The sequence below is a fragment of the Euprymna scolopes genome, chromosome 14 (genome assembly GCF_053919585.1).
Source record: "Euprymna scolopes isolate OS-2025 chromosome 14, ASM5391958v1, whole genome shotgun sequence".
Classification (NCBI taxonomy): Eukaryota; Metazoa; Mollusca; class Cephalopoda; order Sepiida; family Sepiolidae; genus Euprymna; species Euprymna scolopes.
In genome coordinates, this window is record NC_136495.1 from 7,915,953 (window position 1) to 7,940,745 (window position 24,793).

Here is a 24,793-nt window from a genome sequence, read left to right on the forward strand (position 1 = left end):
GAAACAGTCGCTCTTAAGATTGCAGTGTGTATTTTCGAACGCCACCAAAAACATTAGCGTTTTCGCTTTCGCATACGTTTAATAAACAACATATCTGACGTATCGTTTTATCTTTTGTACTTTCATTTACGTTGTTCTTAAATATAGAAAAAAAATTATCATAAACTATTTAGCTGGGTAAATGAGCACAAAGACACACAATGATACATTCTCTATTAATTCTTACGACGTATGGATGGAAAACGCAGCGAAAATGTACATTGTTTTCTCGTTGAATATCCGTCGTTACAAACAAGATTGAAACAGGATTTCGGGCCACTTCTCTGCATTCGCACATAAACAGATTAGAAAGCGATCCGTGCTATTTTAATTCTAAAGTAAATCTACATGGACTTAGTTGTATAGCCAAACTAAAATGATCTGTTTCGGGATCAATACTTGCATTGAGCTTGTCATTAGTAAAATAATGTTTTCGACTATTTAGTAATATTAGTATTATTAGTAATATTAGTATTATTAGTAATATTAGTATTATTAGTAATAGAACTATTGATTTCTTAAAATACATCGTTTCAATATCTGTTTTGTGGTTGAAGAACATCATTAAGCCAATTCACTCATCAATTAACGATCACTAAATCGATTTTCACGAAACAATGATTAGGATAATGGATGAGTGTGCGGGGAGACAAAGCTGAGGCTATTTTTGGGGAAGTTTTACTTCATTAAATAGAAATCGCGTTTCTAGTTGTGTACTTTTGTGACCCAACCAGAAAAGATGGTGAGAGATTACCCAAAACGGGGCGGGGTTAAGAAGCGCGGAAGTAGAGTTATGGTTGAAAATTCTCCAAAAAGGGCGCCAATGAGATCAGCAAGAGAAAGAGTGAGAGAAAGATAGAGATAGATAGATAGATAGATAGATAGAGAGAGAGAGAGAGAGAGAGAGAGAGAGAGAGAGAGAGAGAGAGAGAGAGGATCCTGAAACTACTGCATCCAGCGTCAACCTTGTCGTCGTAAAAGCGACCGAGATTGCGTTGCAGGACTTTTGTGGATGTTTAGGTCTAACCACCTAGGACTACACTTGTAACTATGTCGACAATACAGTCTTCCTCGTGTTGCATCTTAATCGAGGGAGGTCGGGTCTTCGCACTAGTTTATACTTTGTCAATCTATCGAATAGCTATTTCTTCTATAATCAACCTTTTTTGCTCTTCATCACACACACAAACACACACACAGTCATACACACAAACAGTTAGACAGATACAGACACACACTCGCACACACACACACACATATTTATATATATATATACTAGATTTCTGAGAAATTTTCTAGAGTATATTTGGTATTATAGTGATTAATCCATATTAATCTCCATTCATCTCTAATTGTATATTGAATGGAGTATATGGACTCGATATTTGACATCTGATTTGGAAAAATATTTTAAATCGGTTTTAGGCCAGAAATTTGGCTGTCAAGGAGTCAAAGTTCAACGATTTGACCTTTGAAAACTCTACCAAACTCCTCTGCCAATTTTGGGTCTAAACACTTGAACTTTTAAATGTAAGTTACTTGAACATAGACCAACATTTTTAATTTGATTTGAGCCCAAAACAAATGTCAAGGGGTCAAAATTGGGGTCAAAGTTAAAAAAAAAAATGACGTCTACGTTCTCTACCACATTACTCAGCCAATTTTTAATCTAAACATTTGAAATCTTACATAAAGTGTATTCAGACATAGGACAACTTTTTAATCGTTTTTTGGCGAAAAGTTGGCTGCCAAGGGACCAAAGTTCAAAAGATTTGATCTTTGTAGTCTCTAGCAAACTATTAAGCCAATTTTGTGTCTAAAAATTTGAAATTTTACATAAAGGTTAGTCAGACATGCACAAGATCTTTAATTAGATTTTAGGCGAAAATGTTGCTGCCAAGATGACAAAGTTGAAAGAGTTGACATTTGCAGAATCTACCAAACTCGTCCGCCAATTTGGGTCTAAACACTTGAAATCTTAGATGGAGGTTATCTGGACAAGAGTCAAACTGTTTAATATATATATAAATATATATACACATATAAAGTTATGAACAGTACATAAGGCCCGAGGAAAACCGGGCTGAACTGCTTGTAAAGCAATAGATACGACATATAAGAAACACAACCTTTCCGTGTTATGTTGAAGTGATTTTTTTGAAGAAAACATCGTAGCAATTCAGATTAAGTCTTATGTACATGGGTTGGACAAAGTAATGGAAAATGAATCGAAAGCAACGGTTTTCTGATGGCAGCCCTACAAGGAAATCCAATCTTGTGAAATTTTGGTCGAAACGGGATTATACTGATGACTATTGGAGATCTGCTTTAATTTTTGTAGTGCCGTGGTTTTTCACTCTTTCTTAACAATCCTTACAAGTGCACTTCGATCCCTTTCAGCTCCGATGTGACCACTTCGTCAGCCACTTCCATTGCAGTAGCAACTGCCATACGAGCAGGAATAATTTGCCTTTTTGTGAATGCCATTTAAATGTATTACTATGCATTATACGAAAAAAAATGAATTTAAGCAATTAATTCAGGACAACAATAAACATAAAAAATGAAACTCAACTTTTGCTAAATTTTAGATTTTTGTAGGTATGCACATGATATTTTCATTGTTTTGTCCAACTTCTGTACATGGCTGACAGGTAAAATGACTGATTACGGTACACGCGATTGGGTTTCGAATCTCGATTTGAAATACTCACCACGTGACTGAGTAGTCGTGATATAACAAAACAACTTTCTACACACGCATATATATACACACATATATATACACACATATATATATATACACGCATATATATACACACATATATATACACATATATATACATTCATATATATATACACGCATATATATACATACACATATATATACACACACATATATATATACACGCATATATATACACACATATGCACACACACATATATATATACACGCATATATATACACACATATATATACACGCATATATATACATACACATATACATATACACACACATATATATACACGCATATATATACACACATATATACACACATATATATATACACGCATATATATACACACATATATAGTTATGCTTTCTTTTATTTTGGATGGAGTCAGTGACAGCGTAAACACGTTATCTTGTTATAACTCATTTCTTAAGAAGAGAGAGTTAACTCCCTTACATGCATTTTCTACATTACGGGGATACATTAATTAATTAATTTATTTTTACTTCATGCATTCACGATCTACAGCATGATTGACTTTACCAAGAATCGAACCCACGAATAAATTCTCCGTAATCTGTAATATTACCAGTGGGGGCCAGCTTTGCCTGAAATATATAGGATTTTTTATCGCGTAAAAATTAAGTTATGCTTTGTTGTTGGGTTTGGGGGTCATAGCGACATCGTATGAACGGTATTTTGTCATAACTCACTTCTTCAGGGATGAGAGAGTTAACTCCCTTGCATGCATTTTATGTATTACGTCACCCCATTAGGGGACTATTTAGAAGTGTACTAAACATTAGCTCAAGAAACACAGTTTCTCAGTTTTATGTAGAAGTGACTTTTTGTGAAAGGAAAATCGTGGCAATCCAGAATAAGCCTGATTTATGATTTCATGGGAATGGAAATTATTTAGTTCACCAGGGAAATACTCTTTTGTTAATGGTTGAATGTACATGCTTAGTTGAATAACATATTAGATTTAAACTGATCTGTTTTTGAAACAAGATAATTTCCAGTTTGCGGAATAATGTCTACAATATATTACGTTCCTGATTTTTTGAGATGCGGATTAATTATTTGTATTGTTATGATTCTTCGGACTACTGTCCCCATCTTCTAGGGTATCTTTTTAACCTTGGGAATCTTTCTATCAAACTCAAGTATATTTCTTTTGCCTAACTCGAAAATCTGCTACTACAGGGGGGATTAAATAAAGAGTTCCATTCAAAATTTCCGTGCAAATTCCCGAGTTAGACAGAAAGGTTTTCGTAGGCTGAAATATCCAAATAATAATACGAATTATCTAGGATGTTTTGGAAAGGTTTTGAATAATTTTCTTAACAAAAAAAAAAAAAAAAAAAAAAAAAAAATAAAAAAATAAAAAAAAAATAATATTGATTGTTGCTGATGGGAGACATCATTATAATTTTTTTTGTTTTTTACAAAAATGTAATTTTAAACCTGAATAAAATAACACAAATATTTCTTTTTTCAATGTTCAAACGGAATAATGCTTTTATTTGATTTTTTCAAATCATATTTTTATCACGATAAATAAGATACATAAAAACGGCACCGAACATTTTATTAAATTCAATAAATTATTATTTTTTCTATAGCGTGCGTAACATTGTTTTTTTTTTATTGTATTAAATTCTATTTTACGCCAATGCAACATTATGGTGCGGTTATTATTATATTAGAACGTTGTTCGTTTCTTCTACAATGTCGGCAGTTCATCATCAGATGAATTATTCTGGTTGACCTTTACGTTGCTTGCTTCTTTTTTAATCATTTCTTGGACCTGCAGGTGAGCACAGCTTTTGTGTAATCGCATATCTGTTCGATAGATTTCAATTACGCCCGAGAACAGAAAGGTCAAAGTTCGCCTACAAATTATTAATAGTACTGTTTCTGATTTGTCTTTTTGTTAAGATAGACAGTATCTACTTGGTGATGGCTTTCGTTTTTCAAGCTGAATTTTACAACCAGATTTTATCCAAAATTCTGTCTCTCATCTGCATCGATCTTGACGAAATTTTTCGTGATTACGATTGTTAATATATATAAATTTTAAATTTCAATTTTAGAAAAACTATTACACTATTATTTAAGAAGTATTTTCAAACGAAAATATTTTATTTTGAATAATAAATAAAGGGTACTTCTAACTCCAAATAAACCGCAACATAACTCTAATCCTTGATTCGAATCAAATTTTCTTTGCCAAGATCAAAGTGTAGTATCTGTTCTTCAGATGCTGCACTTCCATCTCTTGTTCTCTTTCGGTGGAGGATCAGTCCTTCACGACTGAGACAATTTTTTATTTTTATACCTTTTCTTCACGTTAAAAAATGACCCTGGTGTCTAACTCTGTCCCGTGGGGAGGCATTGTAAATAGGTACAAGTTGTTCTCAAAATAAGATTTGATTTGTAATAAAAATCATAGTTTTATAATTATAAGAATCAGTTAGATTTTTTTCTGTGTTAATATATAAAAAATTACAAGAAATGATTAATTGTACCCTCCTCCGAAAAAACAAAAACAAAAAAACAAAACAAAAAAAAAAACAAACAAAAATACATTTGACATAAAATATAATGGAGAACTAGTTTTTGATAAACAACAGTTGTCGATTTCAAATAACAGCACCCATCACCAAGGCATAACTTTCTAGTTTACAGTTTTTAATGTTCTCGTTTACCCACTCTATAATAAAGATACACGTGTATTTATTTATATATTGTATATTGGTACCCTGGAAAACATTGGGTTACATAATTGAAGTACAAGGTGGCGATTGTTAGAATAGAGAGAATGTTTCGTTAACAACAAAAAAAGGAATGTTATGGAAACGGATTAGGCATTTTAGGATAATAGAATATTCTGTTAAGTATTTATATAACTTTGATATTTTAGAAGCCAATACATTAAAGTAGGCACCGCCAAAACTGGGGAGGGGGGCAGGTCAGTACTTTTTGACGGACCGTCTTTTTAAAAATATACCAAAAATCAGGTAATTATCCGATCAATACGAAATTTTCAGCGATTATTAAGAGAAGAATGAACTTTATAACAGTGTACTTATTTTTCATAAACGATATTTATATATATATATATATATATATTTTTGCTTACAAAACCCCCTTGTTTTGAAGTGGGAACAAATATGCTTAAAATAATCATTTGAAACTGAACACAACATATTGTGTTGTTGTAAGGGACAGAATTATAGATTAAAAAAAAAATTGTTTGCATACCTTATTTTGACGTCTGAATATCAGAACTTCGATTGTGTTTAATAATCCCGCTTTTGAGTTTTGAAGTGTGAAATTCGGTGAATATGTTAAGTAAAATAATTAATTTAAGTTAAGCAAAACAAAAAAAAAATTTTTTTAAATATTTATACGAAAAAAGCCATTTTAAAATCTTTGATAAATAAATTAACAATTTTTTTTACGAGCCGAATAATGCATGACCATTATTAAACAGGGCATGCTTTGAAGAATCGATACCAAAAAAAAATTCGATAAATATTGTGCCCTTTGTGTTAAAAATAGCATCATTTTTTTTCGATCCCGTTTGAAAACGCTTGCCGCCTTTCAACTACGGTGGACCAAACGCGCTGAAATAATTTTTTTTATTCTGCTTTAAATTGCCCCCCCCATTTTGGGGAGCCTGGCCCCCACACACATACACATTAAAAACCAGACTCATACAAATGGTCACCCATCTGGTACTGGCCAGCCTCAGCTTAATAATACATTGAAATTTTCGTCACTAAAAAATAAGTTTTTTTGGCCTGTTTGATCTTCCATAGTTTGCTTCTTATCAAACGCAAACGTAAACAGTGTCGATCTAGACTCTAGATCGACGCGAAATAACTGGTTACATATATGAATAAGTGGAATTATTTGAAATCCAGGTACTTATATTATAATATTTTTGCATATTCTCTTAGAAAACCATCCTAAATGTTAGTTAGACAATAAATAAATTAATTATTTCAAAAACTTTTTTTTTTTTAAATATTTATGAACGTTTTTTGTGCAAGACAAAAAATGTCAATTGTTAACTTTTTGGGAAAATTTAACATTTAAAATTTAATTAAAAATAGTAGAAAAAGTTTTACATTATTCTGTTTTCTATATGATAAAATTCAGGGTTTTATCTTTCTGGAAAAAAAAGTTACTCAGAAATAATGGATTTTAATAAATGTAATTTCGTTTTAAAAAACAACAACAACTTGATTTTTCGGCCATTTTTGGCGGTGCCTACATTAAAGGTTTACCAAACCCAAAGGATAACCTCGTTATATAACGTTAGGGAATAACTAACAAAGAAAAGGTTTTTATATATTGGAGAACAGACCAGTTAAAATTTGAGTTTGTCTGAGAATTAGATTTGTCCATCGTGGAGCCATTCGACGGTGAAGTTTGAGAGAGATAATAATCACAGAGAAACGGCGTCACTCCGAGAGCAAAAGAAATCGCAGCCATGAAAATAAATGTTGTGAAATATGATTCGGTTTTTATGAGTTTTCCGATCGGGAAATGGTTTCCATTTTTAGGAGCACGTCGAAGAGCTGTAACTCAGATGCAGGTATGCGTCTTTTTGTCCGATGTGTTACGATTATGAAGAAGGTATGTCTCTCCTTTGTCTGGTATCGAGCAGACAATGTTTATTCGTCCTGTTAAAGAAGTGTCCCATATTAAATTTATTGTATTTTATGTGTAAACACCGGCATCCACGCATTATACATACACGAGTTCACATTAGACGATCGCAGCCATACTGGCCACGGGTATTACACGTCTATTTTTGTCCTACTTTTTTTCGTTCATTTATTTATTCTTTCTATTTTTCATTTGTGGGAAAAAAGAGATTCCGACATATTTTCTAAATATTTAAAGACAGCATTCTAATACGGTGAAAGGATAAAACTCAATTAACTGTTAAAATAAAGCGAATGTAGCTTTTTTTTTTCAGAAAATGTTTGAATCAGTGTCGAAATTATGTACAACGTTATTGTATTTACAAATTATGTTCAATACCGACTACATCGAAGTACGATAGAGACACCGCGGAACGTAACTTAAAGAAATGATTATTTTTCACTAGAGAAACGACTAATAAAAGAATTACTTGTTTGATCGAACCTTAAGGCGTCATATCCCCAGTAACTTGTGACTCAAATCAAACTAACGAAACGTGGGCGTTTCAAGAAAGTCACGTTTCGTGTCCGACTCCGGATATTAAAGGACTCTATAACCGACTGAATCCCAACGTCATATTTGGCGTGAATCTGACCTAAAGGTTACAATTGATGTATGTAGATTCAGGATCTGACGGGATGGAAACTCCGAATCTACTAACCGCATTCTCACCAATTACTGCCATCCGTGGTGAGACGACAACAACTATGAAATTGTGATTTAAATTAATTTAATTAAAAGCAAAACAAAAAAGTATCAATTAATATATATATGTGTGTGTGTGTGTGTATATATACATGTATATATATGTGTATATATATGTATATATACATATTTATATATATACATATATATGCATATGTATATATATGTATATATATGTATAAATATGTATATATACATATATATATACATATATATACATATATATACGTATATATACATATATATATAACTACTTCATTTACTCACAGAAAATTAATATACGAAAGTATAACTTTATGCGTAAAATTTAAGTATTTACTTCAAAAGTGCTCAATACGTAGGTAGATCTAGTTAGTAAGTTATAAAATATATATGGCGATTAATTAAATTTGTTAAACTTTGTGATATATTTCCATTCTATGGAGGTCAGGTTCGAACGAACACCCCATAATTTTATTATACCATATTTCCTCAAACAGGAGCATAATTATCAAAGTATACTTACGCAGATAGATATAAAAAGTCTTTATTAAAGTTTGTGCCTATTTCATTCTATGGAGGCCAGGCGCGAACGAAGACCCCACAATTTTATTATACCATCCCTATTTAAGTTAAAACATAATTATCAAAGTATTTTTATGTACATCTATATAAAAAAAAATCTTGTAAACGTTTTTTTTTATTTTAAAAATTTTTTATTTTCCATACTTTGTGGACCAGGCGCGAACGCAGACCCCACAATTTTATTATACCATCCCTATTTAAGTTAAAACATACTTATCAAAGTATTCTTATGTACATCTATATTAAAAAAAACTTGTAAACGTTTTTTTTTTATTTTTAAAATTTTTTATTTTCCATACTTTGTGGACCAAGCACGAACGCAGACCCCACAATTTTAATGAACCACCGTTCTGCCAGATCAAACATACCCATTCATGTGTCTCGATACATCTTCTACCATTATATGTAATCAGTTTTTTAAAATAGTCAACCATATAGGAGCCTATTCGTGACCACACACACACACACACACACACACACACACACACACACACACACACACACACACGTTCAGCTTTATATTATATATATTATATTATAAATTTAGATTTGTTGTTGATGTTTATGAAAAGTCATCGAGGAGTTCATGGCGTATCGGTTAACGCGCCGGACTAGGGTAAACATGGTCTAGAGTTCGATTCCTAGAAACAGTCAAGCTACGCTGATAGGAGCTAGTTGCCTTGAAACAAACGTGTACGTAGATTGCTGTTTTAAAAAAAACATAATACATATATATATATATATATATATATATATATATATATATATATATATATATATATAAAGTATGTGTGTGTTGGGACGATTAATGGAAATCGGAACTGTTTATAATATCGGTATCGGAAAAATTGGAGCCGAATTTTCGATTCCAAAACGATTCTTTTAAATTTCTTTCTTCGCACATTGGATCCCCCAATTTAAATTATTTTTTATTGGTCAGTTACGGTAAACAAAGTAAACATTCTAAAGTTCACTTGTCTATTCTTTTAGTAAACGTTTTCGTACTTGTCTGTTAAACCTGCTATGTCGCCCCTCAGGAAGTTCATAGTTGATTATAAACGAATTAAAATGTTCTTAACAATTTTTGTTTTAATTTAAGTTGATTGACTTGGCATTGTCGTTATCTTGTCATCATCTTCAATATTATTTATCATCTTCTTCTGAAATGATGAATATTTTATTGTATTTTTTTAATTTTAGATGCCAGTGAAAAATATACATGAGACTCTAACAATGAGTTTATACAAGTTTCGGATAAAATACACAAAAGGGAAACATTTAGAGGTCGAAATAAAAAAAATAAATTTATCTATATTTAAACACACTTTCACACTGTCCAAAAAGAAAAAAAAGAAGAAATTTATCTATATTTAAACACACTTTCACACTGTCCAAAAAGAAAAAAAAAAGAAATTCATCTATATTTAAACACACAAAAAAGAAAAAGAAAAAAGGACAATGTGAATTGGGTGTTGTAACAGAAAAAAGGATGAAAACACATATATGCAACCAAAAGCATTTTTTTTTACATATTTAGATGAGTTTATTTGTGTTTAACCTTATTTTATATCGGTTTTTAGTTCAAAACAAACCTAGTGTCCACCCTGTTAAGTAAGAACAAAAATTACTTTCCATAAGCACTTGATAACTGCTTAAAATCAAAAGTTTAATAAAATCCTAGTAAAAATGCATCCAATTGTGTGAAAATATGTTTTGTCAGTATTTTGTTTAATTTTTGATTTTTTATGATTAGATTAGTTTTGTGGTACAAAATTAGTAAATCTATCTATATATCTATAAAAGTGAAATTGTCTATCTGTCTTTGCGTTTGTGTGTCTGTACATTTACACAATAAATTTGATATAAAGTACTGATTTGGGAAAATCTTTTTAATCCGTTTTCGGCCAGAAATTTGGCTGTTAAGGGGTCAAAGTTCAACGATTTGACCTTTGAGAACTCTACCAAACTCCTCCGCCAATTTTGGGTTCAAACACTTGAAGTTTTAAATATAGGTTTCTTGGACATTGATCTAACATAATAACTTAATTTGAGCCCAAAACAGTAAATGTTAAAGGGTGATAATAGGGGTCAAAGTTAAAAAAAATTGACCTCTACCAAATTACTCAGACAATGTCTGGTCTAAACATTTGAAATTTTACATAAAGGGTATTAAGAGATAGGACAAGCTTTTAAATCGGTTTAGGTCGAAAATTTGAGCTACCAATATATGTATGTATGTTTGAGCTACCAATATATGTATGTATGTTTGCATGTCTGCCTAAAACTTTCGACAGAGGCGACAAATTTTCACAAGATCAGTATCGTTTTGAAGCGCGTCCCTTTAGACGACAAATATCGAAAATTGGCTAAAAACATTAATTTCTTCACCATAATCTGGGCACTTTTCCACAGGGAGGGGTCGCTTTTTTCGCCTATATTTTCGAAAGCCATCCCCTCTTTTGATTGTCTAGCCTTAATTTAAACCTACGTCGCTTCCGGTTTGACGCTGGTCGTAACAGCAAAGACGTCACGTTTTTCCCGTTCTTTTCCTCCTTCACGGTACGGATTCGAGCCTGCCTTCCTACTACCATTTATTTTTCTTTTTGCTCAACATACACCTCCACACACTCGGGCAACGCCGGATACCCATGCTAGCATTCATAAAAAGTTAGAATGGGTTAGAATATAATATGATAACTGTTCGCTAAATTTATACGCGAAAATTATTTCCTATTCGAAGTTCTAAAAAACAAAAATAATTTTCTTTTCGTTACGTAATCATCTACTACATGAAGAAATTGATTTTAGGGAAGTGATTTTGCCAAACGTGTTAATATAGAAATTTACCATCTATATATTAATACAATAGCGTGTGTATTCTTTTTGGTGTCTCGCTTATATTAATTATTATGTTCTTCTATTTCTTGTCATAAATAATTTTACCAAGAATTCTTTATAAGTTTTGGTTTCGGTTTCGACTATAGCTGATGGCACTTAAATCATCTATTTTTTATGTATAATTTTATCAAGAAGTCTTTATAAGTTTTGGTTTCGGTTTCGACTATAGCTGAAGGAACTCAAGTTATATATATGTACATATATTTTTTTCATAAGTATTTATTTCGGTTTCAATTCAAGCTAATGCATCCAAGCCATATGGATATATTTTTTATTTTTGAAATCGCAACTCTATAGCATATAAAAATCGATAGAATATTAACTCTATAATAATATATAAGAAATCTGCAAGAATTAAAATATCATATTTAAGCGTACTTTACGACCGGGTTTTGCCGGGCGTTCGTGCTAGCTTAGATAAATACTTTTGCAGTTTTAACAAAAAAGCTACAATAATATCAGAGCGTCTCAAGTTACACTGAACATCTACAGAATGCCAACATTAATATATTACATATGAATGAGTTTCCACAGGTTCCACTAGTTATTATTATTGTTATTATTATTTTTTCCCCTTTTTTTTGTATTATTATCTGTATATTGCTTTTCTTTATACAGTAAAGCAAATCTATCCACTAACTGACTAAATCTTTACAGCTGGGATAAAAATATAAATATTCTTTCATAAAAGGAATGCAGAGAATATTAACAGAGATCCCTCACCAATATCTAGAATGGTTTTCTAAACAATAGCATGTAGAAACTCATTCTTGGCATGGGGAAGGGCTTTGTTAACTATTCTGTTCATATACTGTTTTCTTATTTTGCATACAAATCGTCAACACTTTTGAATTGTTTGTAAACATTTCAAATAGTATTAACGACGAGCCAATGCAAATCGGCGTTGTTTTAAAAGAGACGAAAATCACAAATTTCAATCACTTACAAAAAAAAAAAAGATTTTAGAAAACTATTAGACTACCCGTGACCCGTTGAGTCAGTATGTTATACTAGCTATGGAATTGATGTATGAGCGTGACACTTGTGACGTAAAGAAAATAGTTTTTGGTGACATAACAGAAGCATTTCTATGAAAGTATATTAAAATGAAAAAAGAATATAGATAGATTTCGATGAGTCATTCTGTTTATAATTGTTTATTTTTGAAAAAAAAACATACAGTTATGGAATTATAAGTAGTTTGCCATACTTATAGGTAAATGTGCAGTGAACAGATACGATAATACTTAAAGTTAAATTCACATTTTGATATATCTTTTAATTTAAACGCGAAAAAAAAACAACAAAAAAAAACAATTGGGTCGCTGAAAACGTACACAATAAAACAATACGTTTTATTGTCGTGTTGATTATTTATTTATAACGCAAATTAAAAAAACATATTTTCGAGGTTATTTATGTTGATAGTGTAGAAGAAAATGTATGAATGTTTTTTAAGAAAGGTGAATTAAAAATAGAGAATAAATTAAAAAAAATGGAATGCGGTGGGTAAATCGCCGTTGTAAAATGCTCTTATGGGTGTCAACGGGTTAAAGTAGATTTATTTGTAAGAAAATTGCGGTAAAATAACTTAAACATAATACGGAAATGAATGATGTAAAAAAAATGCAGAAGATATTAACAATTGTTTATTTGGATAATTTGAACGCGAAAAAAAAATAACAAAACAAAACAATTGGGACGCTGAAAACGTACACAGTAAAGCAATACGTTTTATTGTCGCCTTGATTATTTGTTTATGTACGTATGCGCAACCGGAAGTCGTAAACCGGATGTTGGGTTACAACACCCATTACAAGTCATTTGAGTTTTATAATTATATAGATTGAGAAATATATACTTCTGTAATAAACGCCCCCTTCCATTCCAAGTGTATTTTACGTTTTGAAAAATGTATATGGACAATACATGGGAGGGAGTACCATGATTGTAACATTAAAAAAAATTAACTCTCTAATTAAATATTTAGAAATAAAAAAAATTGGAATTAGTACTTGTATCGCAATCTGGAATTTAGAACAGAATCGTAATCGGTGAGAATTTTGGAATCGCCCCATCACTAATATATGTATTAAGATATATAAAAGCACCCCAAACAGTTTTCACATGGAAATAACAATATAACAGAAAAGAAAAAGAGAATAATTAAAAAGAAAGAAGATGAACAGAAAAAGAATGAAATTGATTTATAGCGTTTTCCAATAGTACTTTTCACTCATCGATTTTAATCTATTGATGATAATGTTTCTGTGAAAGCATGTCTTAACAAGGAAGGGGTATTAGGCAGGTGCGTATTAAAAAATGATAAATTATTAGGAGATAGCCTATAGACAAAAAGGCAAGTGAAATATAATAAATATTGGAAAAAAAAGGAGTTAAATTAATATTTAAATTGAGCGAGTATTATTCTGAGCCAAGATTTGATTTGTGATAAAGACGTGTCGTGTAAATAAAATGATGGATTCTCTTGTTCACATCAAAATATATGTAATCGCAAACGTGTTTATATTGATGAGACATGAGAATCATATGCCAAAAATGTGGTGATAGTTTTGAGTTGAGTGATGAATCTATGTGGCCAAGAGGTTGATTCAGAATTGTGTGGATCCCAAGTGTTAATACACACACGGATGTAAATACATAAATAGCCACACACACGCACACACACACACACAAACACACACACACACACACACACACACACACACACACACACACACACACACACACACACACACACACACACACACACACACACACACACACACACACACACGTACACACACACACAAACACACACACATACACGCACACACACACGTACACACACACGTATACACACACAAAAACACATGCATATATATCGTTAAATAAAACACACACCAACACACAAACACACACACATACACGCACACACACACACACGTACACACACACGTATAAACACACACACACACACGTACACACACACGTACACACACACGTACACACACAAACACACCCCCACACAAACACACACACATACACGCACACACACACACACACGTACACACATACACGTACAAACACACAAAAACACATACATATATATCGTTAAATAAAAAAGGCAATTCATGACTACTAATTCCAAACTTCTAATTAATTACTGTAAATAATTCTGGTTTTGATCATTTCCAAACTTCTAATTAATTACTGAAAATAATTCCGGTTTTGATAATTTCCAAACTTCTAATTAATTACTGTAAATAATTCTAGTTTTGATCCTTTACAAACTTCTAATTGATTACTGTAAATAATTCTGGTTTTGATCATTTCCAAACTTCTAATTAATTACTGTAAATAATTCTGGTTTTGATTCTTTCCAAACTTCTAATTAATTACTGTAAATAATTCTAGTTTTGATCCTTTCCAAACTTCTAATTAATTACTGTAAATAATTCTGGTTTTGATCCTTTCCAAACTTCTAATTAATTACTGTAAATAATTCTAGTTTTGATCCTTTCCAAACTTCTAATTGATCACTGTAAATAATTCTGGTTTTGATCCTTTCCAAACTTCTAATTAATTACTGTAAATAATTCTGGTTTTGATCATTTGCAAACTTCTAATTAATTACTGTAAATAATTCTGGTTTTGATTATTTCCAAACTTCTAATTAATTACTGTAAATAATTCTGGTTTTGATCATTTGCAAACTTCTAATTAATTACTGTAAATAATTCTGGTTTTTATCATTTCCAAACTTCTAATTAATTACTGTAAATAATTCTGGTTTTGATCCTTTCCAAACTTCTAATTAATTACTGTAAATAATTCTGGTTTTGATCCTTTCCAAACTTCTAATTGATTACTGTAAATAATTCTTGTTTCGATTCTTTCCAAACTTCTAATTAATTACTGTAAATAATTCTGGTTTTGATCCTTTCCAAACTTCTAATTAATTACTGTAAATAATTCTGGGATTGATCATTTCCAAACTTCTAATTAATTACTGTAAATAATTCTGGTTTTGATTCTTTCCAAACTTCTAATTAATTACTGTAAATAATTCTAGTTTTGATCCTTTCCAAACTTCTAATTAATTACTGTAAATAATTCTAGTTTTGATCCTTTCCAAACTTCTAATTAATTACTGTAAATAATTCTAGTTTTGATCATTTCCAAACTTCTAATTAATTACTGTAAATAATTCTGGTTTTGATCATTTCCAAACTTCTAATTAATTACTGTAAATAATTCTGGTTTTGATCATTTCCAAACTTCTAATTAATTACTGTAAATAATTCTGGTTTTGATCCTTTCCAAACTTCTAATTGATTACTGTAAATAATTCTGGTTTTGATTCTTTCCAAACTTCTAATTAATTACTGTAAATAATTCTGGTTTTGATCATTTCCAAACTTCTAATTAATTACTGTAAATAATTCTGGGATTGATCATTTCCAAACTTCTAATTAATTACTGTAAATAATTCTGGTTTTGATTCTTTCCAAACTTCTAATTAATTACTGTAAATAATTCTAGTTTTGATCCTTTCCAAACTTCTAATTAATTACTGTAAATAATTCTAGTTTTGATCCTTTCCAAACTTCTAATTAATTACTGTAAATAATTCTAGTTTTGATCATTTCCAAACTTCTAATTAATTACTGTAAATAATTCTGGTTTTGATCATTTCCAAACTTCTAATTAATTACTGTAAATAATTCTGGTTTTGATCATTTCCAAACTTCTAATTAATTACTGTAAATAATTCTGGTTTTGATCCTTTCCAAACTTCTAATTGATTACTGTAAATAATTCTGGTTTTGATTCTTTCCAAACTTCTAATTAATTACTGTAAATAATTCTCGTTTTGATCATTTCCAAACTTCAAATTAATTACTGTAAATAATTCTGGTTTTGATTCTTTCCAAACTTCTAATTAATTACTGTAAATAATTCTAGTTTTGATCCTTTCAAAACTTCTAATTAATTACTGTAAATAATTCTAGTTTTGATCATTTCCAAACTTCTAATTAATTACTGTAAATAATTCTGGTTTTGATCCTTTCCAAACTTCTAATTAATTACTGTAAATAATTCTGGTTTTGATCATTTCAAAACTTCTAATTGATTACTGTAAATAATTCTGGTTTTGATTCTTCCCAAACTTCTAATTAATTACTGTAAATAATTCTAGTTTTGATCCTTTCCAAACTTCTAACTGATTACTGTAAATAATTCTAGTTTTGATCATTTCCAAACTTCTAATTAATTACTGTAAATAATTCTGGTTTTGATCATTTCCAAACTTCTTATTAATTACTGTAAATAATTATGGTTTTGATCATTTCCAAACTTCTAATTAATTACTGTAAATAATTCTCGTTTTGATCATTTCCAAACTTCTAATTGATTACTGTAAATAATTCTGGTTTTGATCATTTCCAAACTTCTAATTAATTACTGTAAATAATTCTAGTTTTGATCATTTCCAAACTTCTAATTAATTACTGTAAATAATTCTGGTTTTGATCATTTCAAAACTTCTAATTAATTACTGTAAATCATTCTGGCTTTGATTCTTTCGAAACTTCTAATTAATTACTGTAAATAATTCTGGTTTTGATTCTTTCCAAACTTTTAATTAATTACTGTAAATAATTCTGGTTTTGATCATTTCCAAACTTCTAATTAATTACTGTAAATAATTCTGGTTTTGATCATTTCCAAACTTCTAATTAATTACTGTAAATAATTCTGGTTTGATTCTTTCCAAACTTCTAATTAATTACTGTAAATAATTCTAGTTTTGATCATTTCCAAACTTCTAATGGATTACTGTAAATAATTCTGGTTTTGATCATTTCCAAACTTCTAATTAATTACTGTAAATAATTCTGGTTTTGATCATTTCCAAACTTCTAATTAATTACTGTAAATAATTCTGGTTTTGATCATTTCCAAACTTCTAATTAATTACTGTAAAAAATTCTAGTTTTGATCCTTTCCAAACTTCTAATTAATTACTGTAAATAATTCTAGTTTTGATCATTTCCAAACTTCTAATTAATTACTGTAAATAATTCTGGTTTTGATCATTTCCAAACTTCTAATTAATTACTGTAAATAATTCTGGTTTTGATCATTTCCAAACTTCTAATAAATTACTGTAAATAATTCTAGTTGTGATCCTTTCCAAACTTCTAATTAATTACTGTAAATAATTCTGGTTTGATTCTTTCCAAACTTCTAATTAATTACTGTAAATAATTCTAGTTTTGATCCTTTCCAAACTTCTAATAAATTACTGTAAATAATTCTGGTTTTGATCATTTCCAAACTTCTAATTAATTACTGTAAATAATTCTAGTTTTGATCATTTCCAAAGTTCTCATTAATTACTGTGAATAATTCTAGTTTTGATCCTTTCCAAACTTCTAATTGATTACTGTAAATAATTCTAGTTTTGATCATTTCCAAACTTGTAATTAATTACTGTAAATAATTCTGGTTTTGATCATTTCCAAACTTCTTATTAATTACTGTAAATAATTCTGGTTTTGATAATTTCCAAACTTCTAATTAATTACTGTAAATAATTCTTGTTTTGATCATTTCCAAACTTTTAATTAATTACTGTAAATAATTCTAGTTTTGATCATTTCCAAACTTCTAATTAACTACTGTAAATAATTCTGGTTTGATTCTTTCCAAACTTCTAATTAATTACTGTAAATAATTCTAGTTTTGATCATTTCCAAACTTCTAATTGATTACTGTAAATAATTCTGGTTTTGATCATTTCCAAACTTCTAATTAATTACTGTAAATAATTCTGGTTTTGATCATTTCCAAACTTCTAATTAATTACTGTAAATAATTCTAGTTTTGATCCTTTCCAAACTTCTAATTAATTACTGTAAATAATTCTAGTTTTGATCATTTCCAAACTTCTAATTAATTACTGTAAATAATTCTGGTTTTGATCATTTCCAAACTTCTAATTAATTACTGTAAATAATTCTAGTTTTGATCATTTCCAAACTTCTAATTAATTACTGTAAATAATTCTAGTTTTGATCATTTCCAAACTTCTAATTGATTACTGTAAATAATTCTGGTTTTCATCATTTCCAAACTTTTAATTAATTACTGTAAATAATTCTGGTTTTTATCATTTCCAAACTTTTTGTTAATTACTGTAAATAATTCTTGTTTTGATCATTTCCAAACTTCTAATTAATTACTGTAAATAATGCTGGTTTGATTCTTTCCAAACTTCTAATTAATTACTGTAAATAATTCTAGTTTTGATCATTTCCAAACTTCTAATTGATTACTGTAAATAATTCTGGTTTGGATCATTTCCAAACTTCTAATTAATTACTGTAAATAATTCTGGTTTGATTCTTTCCAAACCTCTAATTGATTACTGTAAATAATTCTAGTTTTGATCCTTTCCAAACTTCTAATTAATTACTGTAAATAATTCTGGTTTTGATCATTTCCAAACTTCTAATTAATTACTGTAAATAATTCTAGTTTTGATCATTTCCAAACTTCTAATTAATTACTGTAAATAATTCTAGTTTTGATCCTTTCCAAACTTCTAATTAATTACTGTAAATAATTCTGGTTTTGATCATTTCCAAACTTCTAATTGATTACTGTAAATAATTCTGGTTTTGATCATTTCAAAACTTCTAATTAATTACTGCAAATAATTCTGGTTTTGATCATTTCCAAACTTCTAATTAATTACTGCAAATAATTCTAGTTTTGATCCTTTCCAAACTTCTAAGTGATTACTGTAAATAATTCTGGTTTTGATCATTTCAAAACTTCTAATTAATTACTGTAAATAATTCTGGTTTTGATCATTTCCAAACTTCTAATCAATTACTGTAAATAATTCTGGTTTTGATCATTTCCAAACTTTTAATTAATTACTGTAAATAATTCTGGTTTTGATCATTTCCAAACTTCTAATTAATTACTGTAAATAATTCTGGTTTTGATCATTTCCAAACTTCTAATTAATTACTGTAAATAATTCTGGTTTTGATTCTTTCCAAACTTCTAATTAATTACTGTAAATAATTCTAGTTTTGATCATTTCCAAACTTCTAATTAATTACTGTAAATAATTCTAGTTTTGATCATTTCCAAACTTCTAATTGATTACTGTAAATAATTCTGGTTTTGATCATTTCCAAACTTTTAATTAATTACTGTAAATAATTCTGGTTTTGATCATTTCCAAACTTCTTATTAATTACTGTAAATAATTCTTGTTTTGATCATTTCCAAACTTCTAATTAATTACTGTAAATAATTCTGGTTTGGTCATTTCCAAACTTCTAATTAATTACTGTAAATAATTCTGGTTTTGATCATTTCCAAACTTCTAATTAATTACTGTAAATAATGCTGGTTTGATTCTTTCCAAACTTCTAATTAATTACTGTAAATAATTCTAGTTTTGATCATTTCCAAACTTCTAATTGATTACTGTAAATAATTCTGGTTTGATTCTTTCCAAACCTCTAATTGATTACTGTAAATAATTCTAGTTTTGATCCTTTCAAAACTTCTAATTAATTACTGCAAATAATTCTTGTTTTGATCATTTCCAAACTTCTAATTAATTTCTGTAAATAATTCTGGTTTTGATCATTTCCAAACTTCTAATTAATTACTGTAAATAATTCTGGTTTTGATCATTTCCAAACTTCTAATTAATTACTCCAAATAATTCTAGTTTTGATCATTTCCAAACTTCTAATTAATTACTGCAAATAATTCTGGTTTTGATCATTTCCAAACTTCTAATTAATTACTGTAAATAATGCTGGTTTGATTCTTTCCAAACTTCTAATTAATTACTGTAAATAATTCTGGTTTTGATCATTTCCAAACTTCTAATTAATTACTGTAAATAATTCTGGTTTTGATCATTTCCAAACTTCGAATTAATTACTGTAAATAATTCTGGTTTTGATCATTTCCAAACTTCTAATTAATTACTGCAAATAATTCTGGTTTTGATCATTTCAAAACTTCTAATTAATTACTGCAAATAATTCTGGTTTTGATCATTTCGAAACTTCTAATTAATTACTGTAAATAATTCTGGTTTTGATCATTTCGAAACTTCTAATTAATTACTGTAAATAATTCTGGTTTTGATCATTTCCAAACTTCTAATAAATTACTGTAAATAATTCTGGTTTTGATCATTTCCAAACTTCTAATTAATTACTGTAAATAATTCTGGTTTGATTCTTTCCAAACTTCTAATTAATTACTGTAAATAATTCTAGTTTTGATCCTTTCCAAACTTCTAATTAATTACTGTAAATAATTCTGGTTTTGATCATTTCCAAACTTCTAATTAATTACTGTAAATAATTCTAGTTTTGATCATTTCCAAAGTTCTCATTAATTACTGTGAATAATTCTAGTTTTGATCCTTTCCAAACTTCTAATTGATTACTGTAAATAATTCTAGTTTTGATCATTTCCAAACTTGTAATTAATTACTGTAAATAATTCTGGTTTTGATCATTTCCAAACTTCTTATTAATTACTGTAAATAATTCTGGTTTTGATAATTTCCAAACTTCTAATTAATTACTGTAAATAATTCTGGTTTTGATCATTTCCAAACTTTTAATTAATTACTGTAAATAATTCTAGTTTTGATCATTTCCAAACTTCTAATTAACTACTGTAAATAATTCTGGTTTGATTCTTTCCAAACTTCTAATTAATTACTGTAAATAATTCTAGTTTTGATCATTTCCAAACTTCTAATTGATTACTGTAAATAATTCTGGTTTTGATCATTTCCAAACTTCTAATTAATTACTGTAAATAATTCTGGTTTTGATCATTTCCAAACTTCTAATTAATTACTGTAAATAATTCTAGTTTTGATCCTTTCAAAACTTCTAATTAATTACTGTAAATAATTCTAGTTTTGATCATTTCCAAACTTCTAATTAATTACTGTAAATAATTCTGGTTTTGATCATTTCCAAACTTCTAATTAATTACTGTAAATAATTCTAGTTTTGATCATTTCCAAACTTCTAATTAATTACTGTAAATAATTCTAGTTTTGATCATTTCCAAACTTCTAATTGATTACTGTAAATAATTCTGGTTTTGATCATTTCCAAACTTTTAATTAATTACTGTAAATAATTCTGGTTTTTATCATTTCCAAACTTCTTATTAATTACTGTAAATAATTCTTGTTTTGATCATTTCCAAACTTCTAATTAATTACTGTAAATAATTCTGGTTTTGATCATTTCCAAACTTCTAATTAATTACTGTAAATAATTCTGGTTTTGATCATTTCCAAACTTCTAATTAATTACTGTAAATAATGCTGGGTTGATTCTTTTCAAACTTCTAATTAATTACTGTAAATAATTCTAGTTTTGATCATTTCCAAACTTCTAATTGATTACTGTAAATAATTCTGGTTTGGATCATTTCCAAACTTCTAATTAATTACTGTAAATAATTCTGGTTTGATTCTTTCCAAACCTCTAATTGATTACTGTAAATAATTCTAGTTTTGATCCTTTCCAAACTTCTAATTAATTACTGTAAATAATTCTGGTTTTGATCATTTCCAAACTTCTAATTAATTACTGTAAATAATTCTAGCTTTGATCATTTCCAAACTTCTAATTAATTACTGTAAATAATTCTAGTTTTGATCCTTTCCAAACTTCTAATTAATTACTGTAAATAATTCTGGTTTTGATCATTTCCAAACTTCTAATTGATTACTGTAAATAATTCTGGTTTTGATCATTTCAAAACTTCTAATTAATTACTGCAAATAATTCTGGTTTTGATCATTTCCAAACTTCTAATTAATTACTGCAAATAATTCTAGTTTTGATCCTTTCCAAACTTCTAATTGATTACTGTAAATAATTCTGGTTTTGATCATTTCAAAACTTCTAATTAATTACTGTAAATAATTCTGGTTTTGATCATTTCCAAACTTCTAATCAATTACTGTAAATAATTCTGGTTTTGATCATTTCCAAACTTTAAAATTAATTACTGTAAATAATTCTGGTTTTGATCATTTCCAAACTTCTTATAAATTACTGTAATTAATTCTGGTTTTTATCATTTCCAAACTTCTAATTAATTACTGTAAATAATTCTGGTTTTGATCATTTCCAAACTTCTAATTAATTACTGTAAATAATTCTGGTTTTGATTCTTTCCAAACTTCTAATTAATTACTGTAAATAATTCTAGTTTTGATCATTTCCAAACTTCTAATTAATTACTGTAAATAATTCTAGTTTTGATCATTTCCAAACTTCTAATTGATTACTGTAAATAATTCTGGTTTTGATCATTTCCAAACTTTTAATTAATTACTGTAAATAATTCTGGTTTTGATCATTTCCAAACTTCTTATTAATTACTGTAAATAATTCTTGTTTTGATCATTTCCAAACTTCTAATTAATTACTGTAAATAATTCTGGTTTTGATCATTTCCAAACTTCTAATTAATTACTGTAAATAATTCTGGTTTTGATCATTTCCAAACTTCTAATTAATTACTGTAAATAATGCTGGTTTGATTCTTTCCAAACTTCTAATTAATTACTGTAAATAATTCTAGTTTTGATCATTTCCAAACTTCTAATTGATTACTGTAAATAATTCTGGTTTGATTCTTTCCAAACCTCTAATTGATTACTGTAAATAATTCTAGTTTTGATCCTTTCAAAACTTCTAATTAATTACTGCAAATAATTCTTGTTTTGATCATTTCCAAACTTCTAATTAATTTCTGTAAATAATTCTGGTTTTGATCATTTCCAAACTTCTAATTAATTACTGTAAATAATTCTGGTTTTGATCATTTCCAAACTTCTAATTAATTACTCCAAATAATTCTAGTTTTGATCATTTCCAAACTTCTAATTAATTACTGCAAATAATTCTGGTTTTGATCATTTCCAAACTTCTAATTAATTACTGTAAATAATGCTGGTTTGATTCTTTCCAAACTTCTAATTAATTACTGTAAATAATTCTGGTTTTGATCATTTCCAAACTTCTAATTAATTACTGTAAATAATTCTGGTTTTGATCATTTCCAAACTTCGAATTAATTACTGTAAATAATTCTGGTTTTGATCATTTCCAAACTTCTAATTAATTACTGCAAATAATTCTGGTTTTGATCATTTCAAAACTTCTAATTAATTACTGTAAATAATTCTGGTTGTGATCATTTCGAAACTTCTAATTAATTACTGTAAATAATTCTGGTTTTGATCATTTCGAAACTTCTAATTAATTCCTGCAAATAATTCTGGTCTTGATCATTTCCAAACTTCTTATTAATTACTGTAAATAATTCTGGTTTTGATCATTTCCAAACTTCTAATTAATTACTGTAAATAATTCTGGTTTTGATCATTTCCAAACTTTTAATTAATTACTGTAAATAATTCTAGTTTTGATCATTTCCAAACTTCTAATTAACTACTGTAAATAATTCTGGTTTGATTCTTTCCAAACTTCTAATTAATTACTGTAAATAATTCTAGTTTTGATCATTTCCAAACTTCTAATTGATTACTGTAAATAATTCTGGTTTTGATCATTTCCAAACTTCTAATTAATTACTGTAAATAATTCTGGTTTTGATCATTTCCAAACTTCTAATTAATTACTGTAAATAATTCTGGTTTTGATCATTTCCAAACTTCTAATTAATTACTGTAAATAATTCTAGTTTTGATCCTTTCCAAACTTCTAATTAATTACTGTAAATAATTCTAGTTTTGATCATTTCCAAACTTCTAATTAATTACTGTAAATAATTCTGGTTTTTATCATTTCCAAACTTCTAATTAATTACTGTAAATAATTCTAGTTTTGATCATTTCCAAACTTCTAATTAATTACTGTAAATAATTCTAGTTTTGATCATTTCCAAACTTCTAATTGATTACTGTAAATAATTCTGGTTTTGATCATTTCCAAACTTCTAATTAATTACTGTAAATAATTCTGGTTTTGATCATTTCCAAACTTCTAATTAATTACTGTAAATAATTCTA